Raw genomic sequence first — 21,835 nt, 5'->3', positions numbered from 1 at the left:
GAATTGAAAGGAGAGTAAGAGTAAATGACTATTGATTGGCCAGCCGCAGGGTTGGAGTTCGCAGCCTGCTACCTGCTAGTCTGGCTGAGTGGCTATTATTAGCGTTGCTCAGTACGTCATGTATAGCCCAGGTAAGTGGCTGTCCATGACAAATGCTGTTTGCCAGCACAGTCCATTATCTGGAGGGAGCTGGATGACCGCTGGGCCTCGCTGCTAATATGCAAGGAGATGCTTATCAGTTCAAATTAGGAGGAGGCCCTCCCAGAGACCAAGGGATATAATTGTTTTTGACAAGCCACAGCCCCACAGCCATGAACCCTCCAGGGAGGAAATGGATGGAGCTCTTCAAACGGGATGAGACAGAGTGTGAGGCCAGAGTAACCAAGTGGGATGGATTTGTCTTTACATTTCAGTGGGTTGGATTTTAGGGTTATTTAAGTTTAATCTGTTTCATCTGAGGATCTGTCACATTGATATAGAGGAGTTTCCTATTTCAACATGTGAGATCTATTTATATATGACATGACTCCGGCTATGTTGTCATTACATAGCAGAGATTGAACAATTTAGACATTCTGTTTGGTTGTTCAGCACCTCTGTAACTTTTAGATTTTGTTGGCAGTTGTTTCTGAGAAGGATTAACTACAGGCAAAACTAGGTTTAAACCTACTATACATCTACAACATGTATGGGTGTGCAAAACTGAAGAGTCTAGTTATGGAATTCCACCACTCTATGGAGATTCTCTTCTGCTAGGCTCCTGACAGTGTTATCAGACCAACCATAATAAATCAATAATAATAATAACAATAACAATTGTATTTGTTTTGTGGTGTGGAGATGTCTGCCTTAACAATCCATAAGGAACATGGAAAATTACCTATAATTTCCCTGACATATATAGCAATGTATATGCATATAGATATGGCAACTGTGTAAAACTGTGTGAAACTCCCGCATAACTATTCCTGTTATTATTTTCAAATGTTTTCTATTCTGGGGTGTTAGAGCACTCAAAAACGGCTTGTTTCCCAAGTTTCTATATGTCCATCTGTGTGTCTGCCAGATTTATTCAGCCCCAAAGTCCAGTTTAACCTCTGCAATCTCGTGTGACATGTTTCTGCTACAGTGGCAGACAGTAAAAAATGGGAGAAAAATGAAATGTGTCTTCTGTGCCCACTTCTGAACTGAGACAATGTCATCTGTCAAACAGCCAAAGAATAGTGTCACCTCATGTCAGGTTAGAAGATGGACAGCACAAAAAAAGACAAGAAAATGCAGCTGGAGAAATTCTTTCCATGGTCCTCTACCTGACTGCCTTCAAGAGCCTGACAGGTTCTGTGTGGCACATTTGACAACCACAGACACACTTACACATATTTTTAATCTGTATTCCCATTCACTTCAATCTGCACAATTAAAGTGCTAAGAAAGATCTGGTTGATAAGCTTGAGTACCTCTGACAGCCGGCCCCTCTGGGAGATGGGTTTACTAATCGTTGGTTTTTACTGACTATTGTACACTCCAGTTGCCAGTATTTATAGCACAGAGAGACTGAGAGATAGCTACAGCTGCTGCTCAAAGAGACGGGACACGGAGGGTATGTCTCGGAAGATCGTACATTAGTGCTGTTTCAGGTGTTTCTGTGGAATTATAATGTAGAAGAACTGCAGGGGTTCACATTGGAGGAGCGAGACAAAAAACACAATAGACAGACTGGATGATGCAGTAAAGCGATCCAACAACTCCAGCATGCAAAATACTATAATGATGTAGTCATCATCATGAGGGGGTTTCATGGCTCATAAGAGGTTTGTTTGCAGCTTAAAGTCGCAGCATAGACTGGATTGGGTTGTATTGTTACAGTCAGTGCCCATTAGAATGTGCTTTCCTTACTCAATTGCCAAAAACAGACCCAGGTTTTGCTTTTCCTTGGAAATGTTTGTTGAAGCAGCTTGTGCATTTGAGCCATATGTTGAGGTCCTGACGCAAGCTGTTCAGCTGAACATGAATACAGAAGTTACTTACCCGGAGACATCATTAAGGCTGAGGACGGGTGTTTTAAAGTTTGAACTGATCTAAATTGAACATACTTGTGGATTTTTTACACTTTCGCACCTGAGAGAGCATGTTTTCAGGTTGTCCGTTCATTGGTCCGTCCATCCGTCCATCCATCCGTCCCATTCTCGTGAACACGATATCCTAGAAATTCTTTGAGGGAGTTTCTTAAAATTTGGTACAATGGGACTTGCGGTTGAACTGATGTCAAAGCTAAAAAGTCAAAGTCACTGTGACCTCACAAATATGTTTTTAGCTATAACTGAAGGATTCAAATGTCAAACATGACAAAATGCTATTAATGCATTTTAGGAAATTGCTTCTAAGTCTTCACTACATATCAGTCTGGACAGACATGGTTGTAATCTGTTACTTGACTGGTTGGCAGAGGTTTCGAAATCAACTTCCTATTTCCGTATGTGTAGCACTTTGCAGGTGATGTAATCATGAGAAATCCACACTTTGATTTACTGAACATTAAATGGTTCTTGTTCAAAGTTTCCTTCAATAATTTCCTACGCTCACAAATGCAACCTAACATTTATGGCGACCACGCTCAAAAGTACACACGCACACACACACACGCACAAACACACACACACACACACACAGACACACAGACACACACACACACACACACACACACACACACACACACACACACACACACACACACACACACAGACCAAACAGCAGTTCGTCTCGACACCGAGATCTGAAACCAATTTAATATCTGTCATGTCCCCATTAAAATCAGAGCGTTAATTACACCTTATAAAAAGCCTGTCATGTTTCATAATCCCACAAGCAGCAACAATTCAAACTCAATCAGCCACTCAGATCTAGCATTGAATTAGTACACTGTCAATGTGTAATTGAATGATTTTCCGGGCTGTGCACAGGGCTGCCAATTTAAACATGTTTACTATTCTCTATCTCAATCTTATATCTGACCTTGAAGGTTTAGAGGCTCATTCTTTCTCCTGGCAGCTCAGACTGAAGGAGTTAGTGGGCTGCCAGAGGACAAGTGCTATGTGCTGTGCCCGGTTGAGATGCAGATCACGTCAGCCTGCTGTTGGCTGGCTGGCTGCTGAGAGGCGGACTAGTACTCACACATCTGACCTGGTTGCCTCTCCCTCACTTCATCTGTTTGTTCTGCCTCCTGTTCTGCTTCCACCTACATGAAGCCATTTGTTTTCTGTGTCTGTGTCATTAATAGTCACATATTCCCTTCAGACCACTTGAACTAAAGATAAAAAGCGAGGAAGACAGAGAGGAAATGTTCCCTCTAAAAGACCAATTTCTGCTCTGTATGGAAGTGGAGGAGGCTTCCAACTACGAGAGCCAATTATAGTTCCAAAAATAGCTTATTTAGATAGAGGTTTTATGCTAAAACAGGACTATTGGATGGTTTTATACTTGTGCATTAAGGCACTATGGAATAGTTTATGCTTCCTCAGAAATGTAATTGTGGTAGAACAACATATTACAATTGGAAACAGCAATTTGAGCTGCTGGGGCATGTGGCTCTCCTCCTGGTTAGCATCATAGCCAGGTTAACTTAAGCAGTTAACAGAAACCTGGAGGGCAACAGCCAATCAGAGGCAGGCTAGTCCGTTTGACTTTGTCTAAGTGGAGGGTCATTGGGCAATATGCTAGTGTTGATTCGTCAGCTAGTTAGCTCAGGCACAAATATGGATGCACAGAATTTGTACAATACGTCCTTCTCTGAGACTTTGTGAAACCTAACTGTTGTAAATATGTATTAAATGTATTAAATACACTACTAAACATGTGCAAACTTTATCTCTTGTCTTAAAACTTTTCACTCATGTACACAATATTTCTACAGTTACAAATCTTTCCACACACACAAAATATATGTACGGATGCTCAAATTAATCACCTATTTGGAAGATCGTTTTTAGACATTCTGATAGTTTCACATTCGGGTAGACATTCAGCAATGGAGGTTCCCCATCAGTGCGTTTGTAAAGCAGACAGCGAGACAATGGAATGGGAGGGTCAGTAAATGTGAAGTGCACAAAGGCAGAAAAAGGAAAGGAGAATTAAACGAACCACTAAGACTTATCACATGGGTATAACCTGCTTGTAGCCTCCCTGGTAGAGGCAGAGAACTGCAGGTTATAGTTTAAGTGCCTGTCAGGTTGATGTCTGCGGCCGACCAGGAGCAGAAGGAGAAGGAGGCACCACATTGGTCTTGGAAATCATCAGATTAAACCTGACAGCAAACAAAATGTCATTCATAGCTGATGTGATTGAAAATTTTTTTCTTCATCATTTTTGATTTACTGGCAGAAATGTTGACATTTTAAATCTGCAGTTATGACACTTTGTCACAGAATAATACTAGCATCCACAGCCTAGCTATGATTGCTTGATTTGAGTGTGGTAATATAATTTTTCCTTTTGAAATCAACTTGATCTGATTACTTTCTCCAAAGCTGTCATGTTTTCACCCCTGTCCCTTTGTTTGTTTCTTGGTTTAGCTTTGATTGTCTGCAGGATTACACAAAAACCTACTGAATGGATTTCCATGAAACTTGATTGAACGATGGTTCATGGGCCAAGACAGAACCCATTCAAATTTGGTGCAGATCCAGACAAAGGGAGAGACATTTTCACTGATCCCAGGGAATAATTCATGAATCTAAATGAATAAAATCAAGCATATTTAGGGGACTGATATCCAAAGTGTTTGAACTCTAGTACAGGTTGATACATATTAGGGGACAGCGCTTTGACGGAGGTATCTGCTCTCCTGAGTGCCATTCTAATTAATAATTGTAATTTAAGGTGCAAAATAATAAAATTTCCAATAATCCGGTATATGCAGCATTCAGAAAAACAACTGTGAATATAACCAGGGAGAGAAAATGGCTAAGAGATATTTTGAAAGATATTTTTGAGCAGCTGCCTTTATTGACAGGACAGTATAAGAGTAAAATGCAGAGTGGGGAAAGAAAAGCAGCAAAGGGCGCGGTCAGGACCGATCTATTGGCTGCTTCAGGAGGACTCAAGCCTTCGTATGCAGAAAGAAATTATTTTAACAAGTAATGATGTTTTGGGGACCAACTTGTGTTGCATACAAATTAATACAAATGATAACCTGTATTGTAATGTGCTTCCAATGCAGTTCAAAGAGTCTCAGGTGAGACTGCATCAGTTTGGAGAAGGTTATGAAGGCATAATAAAAAGTTTGGGGCTCTTACACTCAACCAAGACAAATTAGATTCAAATGGAAATAAAATATCACAAAGACCCAAAAGCAAAATATTAAATGTAGAAAAAGCAATAAAAAGAACAATATAGAGAGATCCTTCAGCCTTCGCTGCTGCTATTGATGTCATTGTGCATTCATCGAAGATAAACACAACACTGAGTAGAAATGGCGTTTGTGGAATAGTAACCAGGGGGAATCTTTGCTGTAGGAGAATAACATTTGTTTGAAAAGTCTGTCTCCGATCACCTGCAGTAACCTGGTGATTTGAGGAGAACTGCTCATGGGAGAATCCAATCAATCAGTTAAAAATGCCATACTTGACAAAACGTCTACACGTCATATATACCAACAGTCAAGCAGAGTTGTGAGAGATACAGGGAGAGACACATAAGAACTCTTTAGCAAATTGATTTTCTATTTCAGTAAGAAGGAAAGCAGTGTTGCATGTGTTCCAATAAGACAATGATTGTAGTACTCAAACAAATATTCTAAAAAAGGCTTAAGAAGATGATGACATCAAAAGGTTTTCATTAGCCAAGTCAAAGTCCTGACCTACATCCAACAGAGTTGCTTTGGCACTATTGGCCTGGTCGTGCAAGAGAGCCCTCAAACCTTCCAAGTGTCCAGTGAAGAGAAGTGGATACAAATCCCTGAAGGGAGATCCAAGAGACATCTAGGAGACATTTATTTGAAGTGATTGATGATAAATAAGATGCCACAGTGTTGGCAGGAGTAGAGGCTGCATCAGAGGCAGCTGTGGGTTCAGGGGAAACACACTGATGTGAACTGTGGCTTTGGTTTTGACCACAACTACCTGGATGTCATTGAATATCGCATCAATAGCTCAGGGCTTCACTGCTCCTCCAAGTGATTTCACAAAGTTTAGAACACCGGCTCTCAGATGACGGCCATGGACGACATGGTGGTGTTCAAGAAGAAGTTACATTTTCCATGAGCTCGACTGTCGGCCATTTAAATATTTGACACCTTAATGACACGATGTGCACTGTTTCATTTAGTGGCTTTACCGTATGAAAATGAACCAAACCACAAATACTCTTAACCACCTTCTACATACTGTATTCACAGAGGTCATGACAGGATCGATGTAAGAACCCTCATCAATGAGTATCAATGACAAACACTGTCATAGCTGAGCCTCAAGGGAATCATCAATTAGGATATCTCTGTCTGTCAACAGAGCGGCGGAAGCGCGATATGCTAACCTGCTACCATCCTGCGATCGCTGCAGGTGCATTCTGCTGAGTTCTCGTCATTTAACCAATGAAACGAAACGTGTTTTTCTTTTCACAATTAACACTATAACACATCTAAATCACACCTGCAGAAAAAGTTAGGCTAGTTTAATTTGTCCAAGATGGATAATAACGGAGGGTTTGAAAAATGGTGGCTTAAAATCTTGGATTTAGTCGTACTGCCAGGACTTTCCCACAAGGACTTTGGTGTTCCCCAAGACAGCATTATATTTATCAAACTCATTCCATAGCATCCATCCTCTAACCCTGTTCTTTAATAATGACCGATAAAGCAAATCCAACTCAAATCATAAACCCATCAGTTACATATTAAAGAACAATTTACATAGTTTGTACTTGGAAGGGACTCAGCTGAAGGCAGTTTTTTCAACCAATTCATGGAACCAACCTGAACCTAATTAGCAAGAAGAATTTCAAACGGTGAACCTGCCACTGTACTACTCATCTTCTTTGTTGGGGGCTGTCACTACTTATAGTTGGTCTGCAGATCTCAACAAGAAGAATAAAGGTCAGTTTACCATATCTGCCAAAATGTATTTCCTACAGGCTCAACATCTCACCTATTGCAGCGTTGCCAGAGTCGACAAGAGAATATAGTAACAAATCAGTAATTAACTATAGAAATATAATATTTACCTTTAGATTGGACTCTTACTTAAGTTTAACTTCTCATGCAGGACTTTTGATTGTAATTGTGTTACATACGTCTCCCTCTGCTGGCTCGGTATCCTGGACTTGGGTATGAGCCTGGGACAAGTGGTTCCCATCATCCCCCACTGTCAGTGCACAGTAAGCAAAGGACAAGTGCCAAACAGGGCTGATGAAAAATTGTTAAGATCAGCAGTGTTTATTCCACCTGTTGTCAACACACTGTGCCTCTTGAAATGACAATTCAGGAGGTGCAGTAGCTTTATTATTGTACCCTAATTAAAAGCCTGTTTTTGTTAATAATGTTATTACTGCAACCATGATTATTAAAGTTGAGATTATTGGCCTTTTTACGATTCAGCCCCCTCAGCAGTCGCAGCCTACATGTATATCTGTTCAACCATGAGCCGGCCCTGCTGACAAGCAAGCGAATACAGTGTATGTCTGTTCTTTCCTGGCTTTTTATATAAGAAAAGAATCTGTTAACACAATTTGGACTGTCAGTGACGAATCTTGCCCTACACTGGCTCGGCTGCTGAGCACAAGCACTTCGGTCAGAGTGATGACAGTTATATAACATCAGGTTTACTGTAGATAATGTTCAGTGAATGTGTTAAAAAAAGACTTTCCTGTATTTCTTTATGTTCCCATCAAAAAGATGAGTGTGGAACCGCTAAAGGTAAAAGCAGAGGTGAATGATATTGATCACACTTATAATGAGTTGCTGCTATTTAAGTGATATTATGGGAAGTACTGTCAAGGTAAACCTGTTAAGTTTTCCTGCAGCAGATGTCAACACTTTTAATTGCAGTTAAAACCAAAGCAAAAATAACAGCTGTAAATGTTTCTTTAAATTACTCTGTGAGAATGACGACTCTGTTGCTTTTTTCTGATCTTTGAAAGAGGTTATTCATCATGATGCATTTTAGAGAAACATTTAATCACGTAGGTGCTGTGACTGAACTATGACTTATACGACTTATACCATGTTTAGCTCAGTAGCTCTATTTATATTTGTCCTGATTGTTTTAACAGGAAATTACACATTATATGTATAGATGGGGCTTTAACTGTGTGAAATGATGGTGGTAATTATTGAATTTGTCTTTCTATGCCTTCTTTCATCTTGAATACCAAAGTGGTCACATAACATTTATAATTCAGGACCTCACATGAGGTATGTTTTAAATGTGGTGAATAGAGTTGTTTTTCTCTCTCTAAGTAGTTGAATGACTTCTTGCGTAATCCTACTTACTGAAACCTTTCACTCTTAAGAGTGTTCAGAAAGAGAGAGATTCTGAGACATTATCGGCGATCGGAGCCTCGAGGAGTTAGGCTGTGATTTTTCACATACAGTATGCATACATACAATCATGTCTGCAGGCCAGCCCGAGGCTTTACATGGTCATTTAGCTCTCTGGTGCACTGATGAATTCAAATTAAAGACCAGATGCCAGCCTCCAACCTTAACCCAAAGGCTCTTTTTTGAATGGAAAAACTCGGTCCACCCACACTCTCTTATGCAGACACAGCACACACAGTCACACACAAAGCTCCCACCTCTCAGCTCAGCACCTCCCCCCCTCCCTTCCAGCACTTTTTTTTCTGCCGTTGCCCATTCACTCATGGATGAAATGAAGTATCCTGTGCTGCGTGGATGGATACCTGCCCAAGTTAAACTCAGTCTGACAGGTTTTAATGCCCTGGTCACTGTATTAAATGAGGTATTTGGAGATAGTGAATCCTTCCTCCCCGTCTACTCCCCATGGCCTTGGCCTCTTTTTCTTTTTTACGATGCGCGAGGACTTCTGGGTCTACTTGATGCAGGAAATTAGCACTTTTGGTTGTAATAACACAGCATATTTGTTAGTATATGAATTTTAATTTGCGAAATTATACATTTTTCAGCTGTATGTGGAAGTATAGTACGTTGTTGAATGCATCACACAGCGTATCGACTTTGGTGTACAGTCAGATGGCTATTTGTGACATGATTGATCTTGATGGATTACTTGAGGAGCGGGCTTGTGGAAATTGAAGTGTTCAGAGGGGAGCTGTGAACACGGGCAACAGAGCGGATTATTGAGGCAATCGACCAAAAGCTCTGTTGTCAATTTAAATGTGAGAAGCTTAATATGGAGACAAAGGTTTTTTTGGGGGGCTGGTTATCCAATACTGCACTGCTCTCCTCCTCCCTCAGCCTTTATCTTTTGTGCTTGACCTCCTCTTCTCCTCTCCTTGCCCCCTCCCATGGAGAGCAGTGTAGCAGCATGTTTAGTGCCGCTGACATGAACAGTGGTAGCATTGCCACTGTCTGGGTGGAAAGATCAACTCGACAATTCGCGCTGATTGTCCTCAAATTGCCTGGCTGGGAGAATCACCTCTTCTGTTTCATGCTTTAAACTGCCTCTGATTCCGCTGGGACAAGCAGCTACAACTCCTGCAGATTTTTTTTTTTTTAACCCCCCCCTGCACCCCTCGCCAACCTCGTCATCCCTCCTTTAGATTTTTTAGGGGTGAGAGAGTAGACTGTGGTGCAAGAATATGTGCTGTGCAGCTCAAGAAAAACAAAGCAGAGCAAAGAGGAGAGGAGCGGTGCAGAGGAGTCTTCATTCTGAGGCGTCATCTATCTTAGGCTGAATTCATCACACTCCGCCGAAGTCATTTTGCTGAGGGGAAAAAAAATGTTTGCCACCGCGAAAGCATTCTCTCTGAAATATTGTTTGGACTTTCTCCCTCCCTTTTCCATCAAACCACATGTTCATCATTTTCATATCTAAGAGCTCGAGATACCACACTGTGGTGGAGGATGCTTTATTCTGTTTTGTTCCAATTGTTTGACTGAAGCTCAATTACCCCATCCAGCATGTAAACTATTGTCTGACTAACCCCATAAAAAGCTACCACCGCTTAAACAGTTGAAAGTGCTTCTTTTCTTATCCCCTGAGTGATTTTGGGCTCGAGCGGAAATTCACTCTCAGCCAGTGAAGTTCCTGCTGTGACTCAGATAAAATATTTGTGCTATAAAATTAGAACTTGAATGAATTTTTAATTGGATGTAAAACACAGGATGTGATTTTCAGTAGACGTCTCTGCACCCACCCAGCACCAACACCCTGCAATAAGACAGTGATAATGATTCACACAATCTTTTTATTTTACAGCATTTATGAATGTGGAAACATCTGATTTCCACCTTGGGTGTTGATGCTCTTAGTTAATTTGAAATGTTTTAGATAAAGTGCAGCACATCTGTCTGAAACATGTTCAGAGGGAAAGATCACAGAGGAAGAGACATCTGTCCCTAACTGGAAACCAGTGTCTCCAGATGTGTGATGATTATAGGTGCTCACAAACGGATCACGTTCACGAGTTGCTACCACAGGAGCCGATCAAACAGCCTCATATGAATTTTTTGACTTTTCCTACCTGCAACGTACAGTTCATATTCATTGCAGCAGCTGTGGAGATGTGTGTATGCAGTGCCGTTGCAGTGTCCAGACAGGTGTGGTGATGAATGAATGTATCATCAGAGTGTGAGCGTGATAGGTCTGCCATTACCTGAGAGTGAAAGCTCAGACGAAGCACCAGTAATTACCGGCTTGTCAACCAGGCAGTGCCACTGACTACACAAAAACACCAGCAGATTGGCATGCTGCATAAAACACTTTTTTATTGGAAATAAAGTATAGTCTGCTTACCTTACTTCAAGCAACGGACCACAGGGACATTGACAGAGTTGGTTGGTAAAAGGATGTTATTTACAGCTTGGCTCAAACCTGAAACTGGCTACAGTCACTGGTGCAAACTTAGAGCAGATGTACAGACGAATATGACCTGTGCATTTTATGATTTTGTTGATGAGAGACACAAGCACTATCCTGGAGCTGTGTGGGACATTGTGGAGAAGAGTCTGGAGCAGAGTGTTATGATTACAGGAGAAACTCCCCAGTTTCATCTGCGTTAGTTAAGGCCACCCTGATGAGTGGCCTTTAATGATGACCAATTACATCAGCTCCTCTTAGCCCTTTTAAAAGAAGCAGACAGTTTTAATGGGTCGGATATCCATGGTGGATTCTCCATGGTTGTATGAAAAGCACTGGACGCTATGTTCACAAGACTTAAAGTCCAAATACATTCAAACTGTCCACGTATGTGGGCCCGTAGAGAATCTGCATTAAAGCCCCTCTGTGGCTGGACCTGCTGACTTCACGCAGGCATGAATGACCTGAATGATACCATCATGAGACACTTTATGACTTTTACATTTGTATTTGACACAGTGGCTGAAACTGTCACAAGAAAGAATGGCTGCCCAGTCACTTCTACTGCTTCACAGCGGTTTTCTCGTGTCATGTGTTAAATGAGCTGCATGTTTATCTGAGGTCACTATGTCAAATATGTCTCTTAGCCTGGTGCTGTTCTGAGCTGTAGAATCTCAGGCAGTTTTAAAACACAAAATTAAAATACAAAACAACAAAAATGCTTTTAATTAAGTGATTTTTAATAATATATCGATTTCAGTGTAATAAGCTAACAACTGGGTTAATTTGTAGTAGAAATAAGTATTTTTATTATTAGCATCTGCCTGTACTGAGACATTAAAAGGCTCTATTCAGTTATTTAGTTACATATGGGCACACAATATGGTGCTAGTAGTGTGGGTGTACATCAGCTACATTAACACATTGAACATATTCTGGTTGGAAAATGCATACTTGTTTTTATTATTCATCATTATTTATATTTCCAGAAATATTGTGTCGTTGCTTCACACATTATCACAGTTTTGTTTTGCTCTTGCTGGTGGACTCACAGTGCTGAAATCTGACCTGTTGGTTGTCAAAACATATTGTAGCTGCTCTACATAGGAACGTCTGCTTTAAAATGAGTGTGACTCGACCTATTCTCTTTGTTTTACTATGCGTATTTAAAAGAGCTGGTCATTGGCTCGTGTGTACACTTTTTCAATGTGCTGCTGTACATGTGCTGCTGTCTACTGCTGCTGTGTGTCGTGACATGTTTGTGAGTGTGTGTGACTGTGATTAGCATCCACGCACATGCATGTCTCCTGTTTGAACTTTGACCTACCTATGAGCCCATTATCTCTGACAACACAGCGGGATGGGCGCCCTTCCTCGGGGGTGGGCTTATCACCTGCTACTCTTCGCCAATTCCCCTTGTCTCGGATTCGGGACGAGAGAGCAGGTGCTCCCGTTGACCCTTCCCCTGTGAACGAGCCGCAGACCCTTTTTGAAGGATGTCCCTGGCTAATCCGGCCACCTCACTCTGCATCGACGGCTGTGTTTATCAGCCAGTGCAGGTTAGGCTAGAGGAGACTCTGCATGAGGGAGAAATAAATAGACAGGAAAAATCAATATGGGCCGCATCGATGGGCTCTCACACGTCAAGAACACAGGTTTATTCAGCACAAGATCTCACCACATTATGTGTAGTCTTTAGAATCATGTCAGGTTTAGTCATTAGTGGATTTGACCAGAAGAGTGTAACGTAGGCAGTTCTGTATGATGTGCTGTGCTGTGCTGTGTGGCGATAAGCAATCCTCTGTGAATGGGACAATAAATACTAAGTCCACTCTATTTGCAAAATATATAATCAAGTCAGCATGTGGAAATAGGCATAAGGACACTTCTAACCAACTTCATCTTTCTTTTGTTCCATCACTGTTTTTCTTTTCTTCTTTCTGTGGTGCTGAGACTGCAGAGCATCATGGTCTAGTCCTCTGGGCTTTGCTGACGGGGCGAAATCAGGCCGACCAGTGATGTAAAGCTGCCTGTGTTTATGTGTGGCTCTCAAGGCCACTTCGCTGAGATAAGCCAAGTTGCTGCATCCACATGATGAGCTTTCAGATATTTAAAGCTACTGGATTTCACGGCTGATACAAAAAACCCCAGCAATTTTTCATGTCACCGTAGCCAGGATTTCAGTCTGAAGTTATAATAAATTACAAAAAACAGAGCAGATGAGGTAATGGGATGTAAAATAGCTGCGTCATGACTGAGATGTTCCCAATGGTTTGAAGGTAGGGTTGTTCATTTGTCAAAACCCCCCCTTCATGTTCCTGATAGCCATTAATAAATAAAGTTGTCTGAAATAAAGAAAAGAAGCTGGTGTCTTTGGCACTTGCAGGACAGTTTGAATGAAATGATTGGCTGGCATTAACTGACCTGAAGTTAAGCCAGAAGTTAGTGAGCGAGTCATAGAAAAGTTGTGTTTTTTTTTGTAGCCTGCTCTTGCTATCTTTACCACGATAACCAGCCGTTGCTATAGGATTGATCTCCGAGCTGTTCAGGAGAGAGGACCCAGCAAGAACAGCCAGGAAAGGTGTTCTTCTTCAATAACCTTTTATAGAAGTGCCAACCGTTAAAGAGCCCCCCCACTGGGACTGAGTCTTTATGTGGCCTGTGGATTTGTTTAAAGTACCATCTGTATTGATCAGACAAAAGAGCCACTATTCAAAGAGGATCGAGTTTGAGCACCATCTTTTTTAAAATCTTTTGTTGGGCCTGTGGTGGTTTCGTGTTCACGCTTTTCTCAGAGCAGATAGTTTCAGTTGTTTACCTCGATAAACCTCTGCATTCAGACTCCATCTTTTGTTGTTACTCGCACTTGATGGAAAATATGTAAAGGTATAGTTAAACAGTAATTTCTCACTACCGATTTCCTGGTGGGGTCCATCTGCTGTTGAGGCTTAAGAAATATTATTAGCTTGGTAATTGCTTGCCACAAATTTCAGTTTGTGTTGCTGTTTTCATTGATTACTCTGTTTTTCTTTTGTTGAGCAAAAGCACACGTCTGTGTTACGTTTTGAAGCTGGAATAAATCGGTGGAGTCTTGCAACAAGGCCGTGTGAGGCCACATCTGCTTTAGTATCTGTAAATACAGGCCAGGATGTGTAACCAAGACGACATCATTTACCATTAATGTGACGAGCAGTGTTTCAATTATGTTCACCAGCAAAACTGAAAAACAAATGTCCGCCTAGAAATGTATTAAGCCAGTGCGCAGTGCTGCAAATGTGTTCTGCTTCTAAGATGCTTTTACACAGTGTAAGGAAATACACATAAATGGATGATCCAAATGAATGGGCCTGGCCTGGCTTTCTTTTTTAAGGCCTATCTGATGAATAGTGAGCTTGGTTATTCTCTCAACGTAAGGCTCTAATAAGCCAAGGGACCCAGTCAAGGCCCAAAAGAGAAGCTCGATTTAAACCAATCTAAAGGAGCAGGGAGCATGATTTACGATATGGGACTGACTGCAGTGCTGCTGCACTCCTGCAGACCCCCCTCTGTAGCCAATCACAGCCAAAACAGTCAACACTTCCTGCCCGGGCTGACTGCAGACCCTATGTGGTGCGGCTGCCTGCACTGTTGTCACTGCTTCTAATCTATTTGATTGATTATGAGCCTAATCCCAGTATTATTCCCTGCATTTTGTCTTGTGCTTTCTCTACGAGGAGGCAATAAAAGGCTAAAGACACTGCTAACCATTTCCTGTGGTTGCAATGATACATTTCCTTTTTTAACCCTAACCCTTTTATTACTTTATATACTGTGAGATTATGATTTTTGAAGATATACTGTAAAAGTCAGATTAAGGTAATTCATGTGATTAGCAGCCGTGACTCAGAGTGATGAATGTCGCAGGCCAAGGTTATACATCACTCTATGCAGTTCAAGCCCATGTTACATGTATTAGAGTAATGGAGCCGTCCTCATATGAAACATGTTCCGCTCCCTCTCTCAGGGGGTTTCCATTTTTTATCAATGCCTAGTACTATCCCACCAGAGCCTGGAGTGAGAGGCCTTTGACAAAATGCAAATTGCAGGGAAGGAAGCACAGAGGTAAAATATCAAAATGTGTCTTTTCTCCTTTTCGCACAGATACAGTGTGCTTGTGTTTTTTCCTCTGTTAAGCATCACACTGACCTTTCACAGTGGTCACGCCCTTGAGGTGATGACAACATAAATCTTCCCCCACGCAGCCGCTGTAGAGATGATGGCACATGAGAGGAAGGGAGTCACGACCTCTGACCGGCCAGCGTGGACAGCGTCTGACTTCTGTTCACTCTGCAGCTGAGCAGTGTTGACACAAAATGACTTAGCCATTCTGGCAGACAGCGAGGAAAAGCAGAAGAGAGGCAGTGTGTTATCGGGCCGACGTAGGAACTCAGCCACTCAGAGTGATAACACAAAACACATTCACATCAGACAAACTGCCTAGTCCCTGGCCTCCCACTATCTTCCCTCCTCCTCCATTCGTATGCCTCCTTTGAAAAAAAGAAGAAGAAACAGTTGGAAAGTAACAAGTTTGTATTTGCTGGCCTCTGTATTGGAATGGGGCCGAGAGAAATTCCAGTTCTAAAAGAGAAGAGGAAGCCCCTTTGTCTGGACAGATAAGGTTTGAGGAGGGAAGAGGAGCGTTTTTTTTGCGAATTTGAACGATGCCAAAAACTGCCGGAGTAGATCTTCTTTTCCACGACCTTTCAAGTGTAGTTACCATACAGAATGGTTCCTTTGGGTGAATACAAACCCCACTGAATTATAGAATTTTGAACAGCGTCCACCAGTGAGCAGCTAACTGTACCTGTGGTCACGGGTGTGTGCATAAATGTTGCAGAGAAACTCTTTTTTAAATTAGACTTCAGATCTCATTCGGTTCCCCTGTCCTGTGCAGAAATCCATCACCAGATGTCATTTTATCTTCAGGACTATCAAACTGAAGTAGGTAGGTGGAGTCGGGAAGCACTTCATTGCTCTTGTTCGAAAAATGTCCGTCGGTCTGTCATGCAGCAGTCCACTGACTCAATATCTGCAACAGTGGGGAGGCACTCAGACATGAAAGCAGCAGTATTAAAATGCTTCTTTAAAAAAATGGAACAAAGTCACTCGGCGTCTGATGTCTTAAGCGGATTGAGAGAAAATCCATCTGCCTTAATGTCAGCCCCGGCTGTCTATGGAGTACAGTGAGTAGTAGGCTTTGTTGATGGTGATGTTAGTGAGGAGTGGACTCAAGCTGACAGCGAGAGGTGAGAGTGAGGAGAGGAGAGGGAAGTTGAGTTTTTTGTGTATTATGGAAGATGCAGTGTAACAGACTGTGTGGCTTACAGGAGAATCAGCAGCACAGGTGTGGCTGAGCGATTGGGGATGCGGGGCCTAAATTCTGCACTCTCAAGGAATGAGGATTTGAATTGTTTGTGACAGAGATACATGACAGCCTTTCTGCTTGCCAGTCACCAAAACGGTGTATTAAAACGCTTATATGAGAAAGGTGGCAGAATGTTTGAAGGCATGGAACATCACCCTACCCCTCACATGTGAGTCACCTTACTGTGCACCCGCATAAAGCACGTACTGCTGTTTGTGCATGTGGTATAGAGCTCAACTTAATCTTGAATGCATCGAACATGACATGACAATATTTGCTAATAAACACAGTTCCACAAACAGATGAGGCGTTTAGCTGAACTCTGCTTTTCAGGAAATGACTGCATAACGTATATATTTATTTTGTTAATGCATTCCCAAGAAAAACACAACTAGAGCCATGGAGAAGTGAGGAGCAGTTTTCCCAGCTGTCTTTAACAGTTGGAACCAACTAAGCACATTCTTTGCCAAGGAGCTGAATATATTACCAGTGCCAATGCAATGTGCAAATTCTGTTAAAGGAAATGTAATTTTCCATTCCCCCCTTGTTGATTGCCCTTAATGCAACATGCAAAGTGATGGTGATTTAATTGAATCTCCGAATGCGACTAATCTAAATCAAGGAGCAGATTAATCCGTGGCCATTGTAATATCTTATGCAAATATTTGAAGCATATGCCATTAAAAGCTTTTATTAATGAGATCTCCAGGAGGTCGCTGTCACATGAAAGCAGACGGAGTATAGGAGAAGAAAATGTGCCCAACCTGCAGAAACACTGCCTGCGGCAATTTACATGTCTTTAATGTGAGCTTATATAGATTCATATGCATCAGTTGCATATACAGTGTGCACTGCGGCTTGAATCACATCCATTTCTGAGTAACTTGTGTGAATAAATGTTCTCTTTGCCTATATATGGATGAGCTACTGACATGCATAGAGTAAATAACCAGCAAGCTGACATAAAGCCTGGTCCAAATCCTTATAGTCCAGCCTATTATAAATTCAAATCAACAGAGTAAAAGGAGCAGGGATGCTAACAGCATGTGATCTGTGTGTCCTGCTGTAAGTCTGGCCTAGCGTATAATGTGTGTTAATGTTAGCTGGACCTCCTGGGCTGCTCTAGCATGGGGCTGAATTTACCCTCGGGTATCACCGACTTATTTCTGCCATCCTTTGCACAATCCACCGTATGCTGATGCATTATGTTTTCCATTATCTGTTACCCCTTTCTCCCCCTCTCGCTCACTCACTCACACCTCCCACGGTGCTGGACAGCATCAAACAGCGCATGGTGATTAAAGGAAATGTCAGTGCATTCATTAAAAATTCCTCAGAGTATCGCTGGGCTCACTGCGCCCATTCGGTTTTATGAAGCATCTTGGAATTGTTCGATTGTCGTATCACATGGCAATCTCCTGCATTACGTCCGAGTGTGCTTGCGTTCGAGTGTGTTCAACCTCTTACTGCTTCCCTCTCATTTTATGGCGTTTACGCTTGATAGATTGTGCTGCATTACAGGAGAGGGAAATAGCTTCTCACAGCCGGTTGGTCACTCTTTCACTCGTACAGTCCCCTACTGCCACTGCCCCCCCCCCCCCCCCCCCCCCCCCCCCCCCCGTCACTACCCCTCTTTTGCTTTGGGGGATGGCCACAGCTGGCCAGACATCCAGGCAGGGCTATGCCTGAGGGAGCCCCATGCAGCTGGCAGATAGTGAGGTGCAGTAGTGGAAGTCGGGGTGAGCTGAGGGGGTTGGGAGCTGTGTGTGAAATTCATGAACAATTGGGGATTTGAAAAGCACCAGGGTCCATGTTAATATATTCCGTCTTTGATGGTATAACAACACGAGTAAAGGCCTCATGATACCAGAACAGGTGACGAATCTCAACTATCCAGAAATGAAGCTAAAAAATATCGCAGATACAAGATTATCCATATAGTCAGAGTGTAGAGGTGATAGAGAGATGGAGCCGCGATGTGGAGGTCCTGCCGATACAAGCGCTTGACCAATCAGTCTCATGGCTTTTCACTCAGTTTTATAGCATCAAATAACTAATTAAAACCTCCCTAATGCTTATGCTTTTCTTATTCTCATTTCTCTTGATATCTACTTATAGGCACTGGTTCTGCATTACTCGGTATACACTTAAAATTACAATACATTTATACTTTTACTTTTTATTTATTTATTTGTATCTTTACTTATATCTTAGATTTACTATTTACTAAGACTTCTTCCTCATCTTCTTCTTGTCTCGGTTTACTGGAGGATCGTGAACAACATAAGGTTCATACCACAGTGATGTTGTGCTGCTGTTTCATGTGAAATCAGTTTACACAGGTTTTCTCTGAGGTTTTTAATGTAAAATGTTGACACTTTAATCAACTGTCGCTTCCCCGACTAAATGAGGAGAGAGAGAGAGAGAGAGAGAGAGAGAGAGAGAGAGAGAGAGAGAGAGAGAGAGAGAGAGAGAGCAAGAGAGCAAGAGAGCAGCAGGGGTCGACAGACCTAAAGGCTGGATGAAGAGATGGAGGGCCGAACACAAAGCAGTGAAACAAAGATACTAAATGTAATTTTCTGATTGTTTCACAGCGGTTATGTTCTAAAGCACAAAAACAACCTGCTGAAGATGTTGCTTCATGTAAATACAGACATGAATTCAGCTCAGTGCTGCTGGTCTGCTGTGAGTCACACACACACGACTCTCTGTATCAGGAACATTCGGCAGGACAAGTAGTTTTAACATTTAGTGTGTGTTAAGTGTGATTATTCACAATTAACTTAACAGATATCAGCGCCGTCATACTTTCAGTGTGAGGAGTACGAATTTTAATATAAGATTTATATAACATGATTCTATATATTCAAATCAATATATTCGATTAAACTATTTCTCAACATATGTAATTACATAGTAAGATTCAAAATAAGAATTAATTCCTGTTTGTGTTATTTCAATTTAGAACTCAGTAGAATTATAACATACTCTAATCTTTCATTTCAGTTTGTGATAAAGACAATTTATTTCTGACTAGTCATACATATGACACCATACTGTGTCAAACTTAATTCAAGGTATCTTGAATTAAGATGAATTTAAGACATTTTGAACTTGGATTATGACAAGTCAGAATTACATTGTAGGTACCTGAAACTGGAATTATAGTCGTAATTAAATTGCAGATGTCTGTTATACATGTAAAACCCGCATTATACAAGAAGGACTACTGGAAAGGTTCAAATTTAGCTTTTTGTCTTTTTATCAGAAAAGTCGATTATTCGGAATAGGAATCGACAGATGAATCGATTATCAAAATAATCGTTAGTTGCAGCCCTACTTGGAACAGTAATGTAAGTAAGTTCTGATAGCTTCCTCCATGTTGGACTCTCCATTACTCTAAAGCAGCACTGTCACGATTGGTTAACAACGTAAATTTACGGGTCAAATTTTAACAGAGTTGTTTTCTGACAAGGAATCAATCCTGGAGAGGTCAATTGACTTTTCCCCTAAAATTAACCAAGTACTTTAGTTGCCTTTAAACCGTACTAAGCCTCAACAATAGAGTGGTGGAATACATTTAAAAATGATCATATGTAGCCTATGGTTTATGTGCCAGCCATTTTGCACTGATAAACAGTGCCGGACAATAACACATTCCTTTGGGTTGTTTTTGAAGGACATATCTTAAACATTGTATTCATGGAAGCTTACTGTAAAGCTCCATGTTCTATAGCAACTGAATAATCAACCCACACTCCTTTGATAAAAATAACTATATTATTTGACAGTTAATCTAAGCCTTTTGCAGAAGATGGACTGAAGATGTTTTCTTGCGTAATTTCCTGGAGCGTGCTGAGAGTTGTAACAATACTGTTTCTCTCAGGCATGGTCTCTCCTCCCCTGCTTCGATTTAGTGCTATTACTAGTTGGCACATCTTAGTTGGGTTTAATGAAACACATCTTTGAGCGGCGAGTCAGCTATTAATATGCTTTTTTATCCCTTCTGGTCCTCCATTGTCAGGCAGAGAAACAGGCCAGTCAATTTCACAGAAACAACTCTCAGCTATAACCGCAGCTCTAGTTGGACTTCAGCAGTAAAGGAGCAATTGATTCCATTTCCCTGGAGGGCACAAACTACATTTCTGTCATGTTGTTAAAATGTTCATTTATCTAAAAATATAGCCAAGCTCAAGTGACCATCCATTTCCTGCATTTTACAGATGCACATTTAGGTTTCTGCCTTAGTGAAAAGCAGTGGAAGGTTTGATTCTGCTGGAATCTGAAAAGATAAATGCCACCAGTCATTTGAAAGGTTCATTTGCATCTGCTTGATTTCTTTAATCTGTAATTGCTCATTGCAGTTGTGTTTCTACACTCAGCTGGTTGATCAGTGGAGGAATCAGCCCTCCTTTTCACCAAGAACACAGAGATCAACAAAGTACAGTCATTTACAGTCTTCTTCAAGCCAATAATGTAAGATTAGCACAAACCAAAACAAAGAAAGAGATTTATGGTGGTCATCCCTGGGCTCATCATCAGAATTTGTTATTTTCCCCCAGACATCTAAAGGCCTAAGACCATATGGAATTTGAACACAAGTAGTATCACATGTTTTTGTTTCGATTTTTAGGTTTGACTTGAAACAGTTGAGTTTCAGTGTTCAGCCATGACCTCAAACAGCACACAAGGTCCATCCAACAGCTGACCCTGGAGCTTTTCCATCATAATGCAAGATTGTTATCTGCAGATTTTTCCTGGTCGGCACTTTTTATTCAATGGCCATTCAGAATCTATGCATTAACATTCAGTAATCATCTCTCTCCACAGCTGCTTTCCGACATGCACTGGGCCCTGCAGGTCCTCCGGATTTTCTCTGAAAGGGGCGCACGTGTCAGCGCAAATGTCCAAGTGAGACGCCCCGTAGTTTCTGCAGACTTTATCCGCCTGACCTAGTATAAAGTCCATTGAAATCCTGGAGAAGTCAATGCGTGACCACAGCAGGGGATCACTCCCGGGATTCACCACGAGCAAGTGGGGTGGGGTTGATGATGTTTCTGACAAGTGACAGACGCAAAAATGAAAAAACCAAAAGAAAACAAACATTCCTGGTTAAAAAAGCGTCGTCATACACTTAAGACACTGCCGAAGATGTCATGAGAGTTTGTGGTGATAAGAGCTGATGATGGTGTCGGGGTGCCGTAAACATGATCACGTGATCTTGGCAGCGGAGTTAATATGTCACTTCCTGCCTCTGCCTGCTGCACCCGGCTGCTCCACCTCTCACCTGAATAATGCAGAGGATTTGTTGCTGTTGTGGACGTGTCTGTGCAGAGAATCTCCAGCTGTGTGGTGCATGTGTGAAAGGCAGACTCTGGGTAGCCAATTCTCTGTATTTTACCCGTAGGTCATGTCTGAAAACGGCTTATGTAAGTACTTA

The 21,835-nt window shown here is 41.6% G+C and overlaps 1 protein-coding gene and 1 long non-coding RNA gene across 3 annotated transcripts in view; both read left to right on the top strand.

Annotated features, from left to right (window-relative positions):
* Nucleotides 1-21,835, top strand: part of cdh4 (cadherin 4, type 1, R-cadherin (retinal)) — a 203,029-nt gene that overhangs the window by 32,211 nt on the left and 148,983 nt on the right. The gene's annotated exons all lie outside the window — the stretch shown is intronic.
* On the top strand, nt 356-21,689 carry LOC117761686. Its single transcript, XR_004613870.1, has 4 exons — nt 356-366; nt 5,741-5,748; nt 15,543-15,549; nt 21,535-21,689. It is a non-coding gene; the product is annotated as an uncharacterized LOC117761686 (long non-coding RNA).

The sequence above is a fragment of the Hippoglossus hippoglossus genome, chromosome 5, assembly GCF_009819705.1.
Source record: "Hippoglossus hippoglossus isolate fHipHip1 chromosome 5, fHipHip1.pri, whole genome shotgun sequence".
In the NCBI taxonomy this organism is placed as follows: Eukaryota; Metazoa; Chordata; class Actinopteri; order Pleuronectiformes; family Pleuronectidae; genus Hippoglossus; species Hippoglossus hippoglossus.
This window is presented reverse-complemented; position numbering and strand designations above follow the sequence as displayed.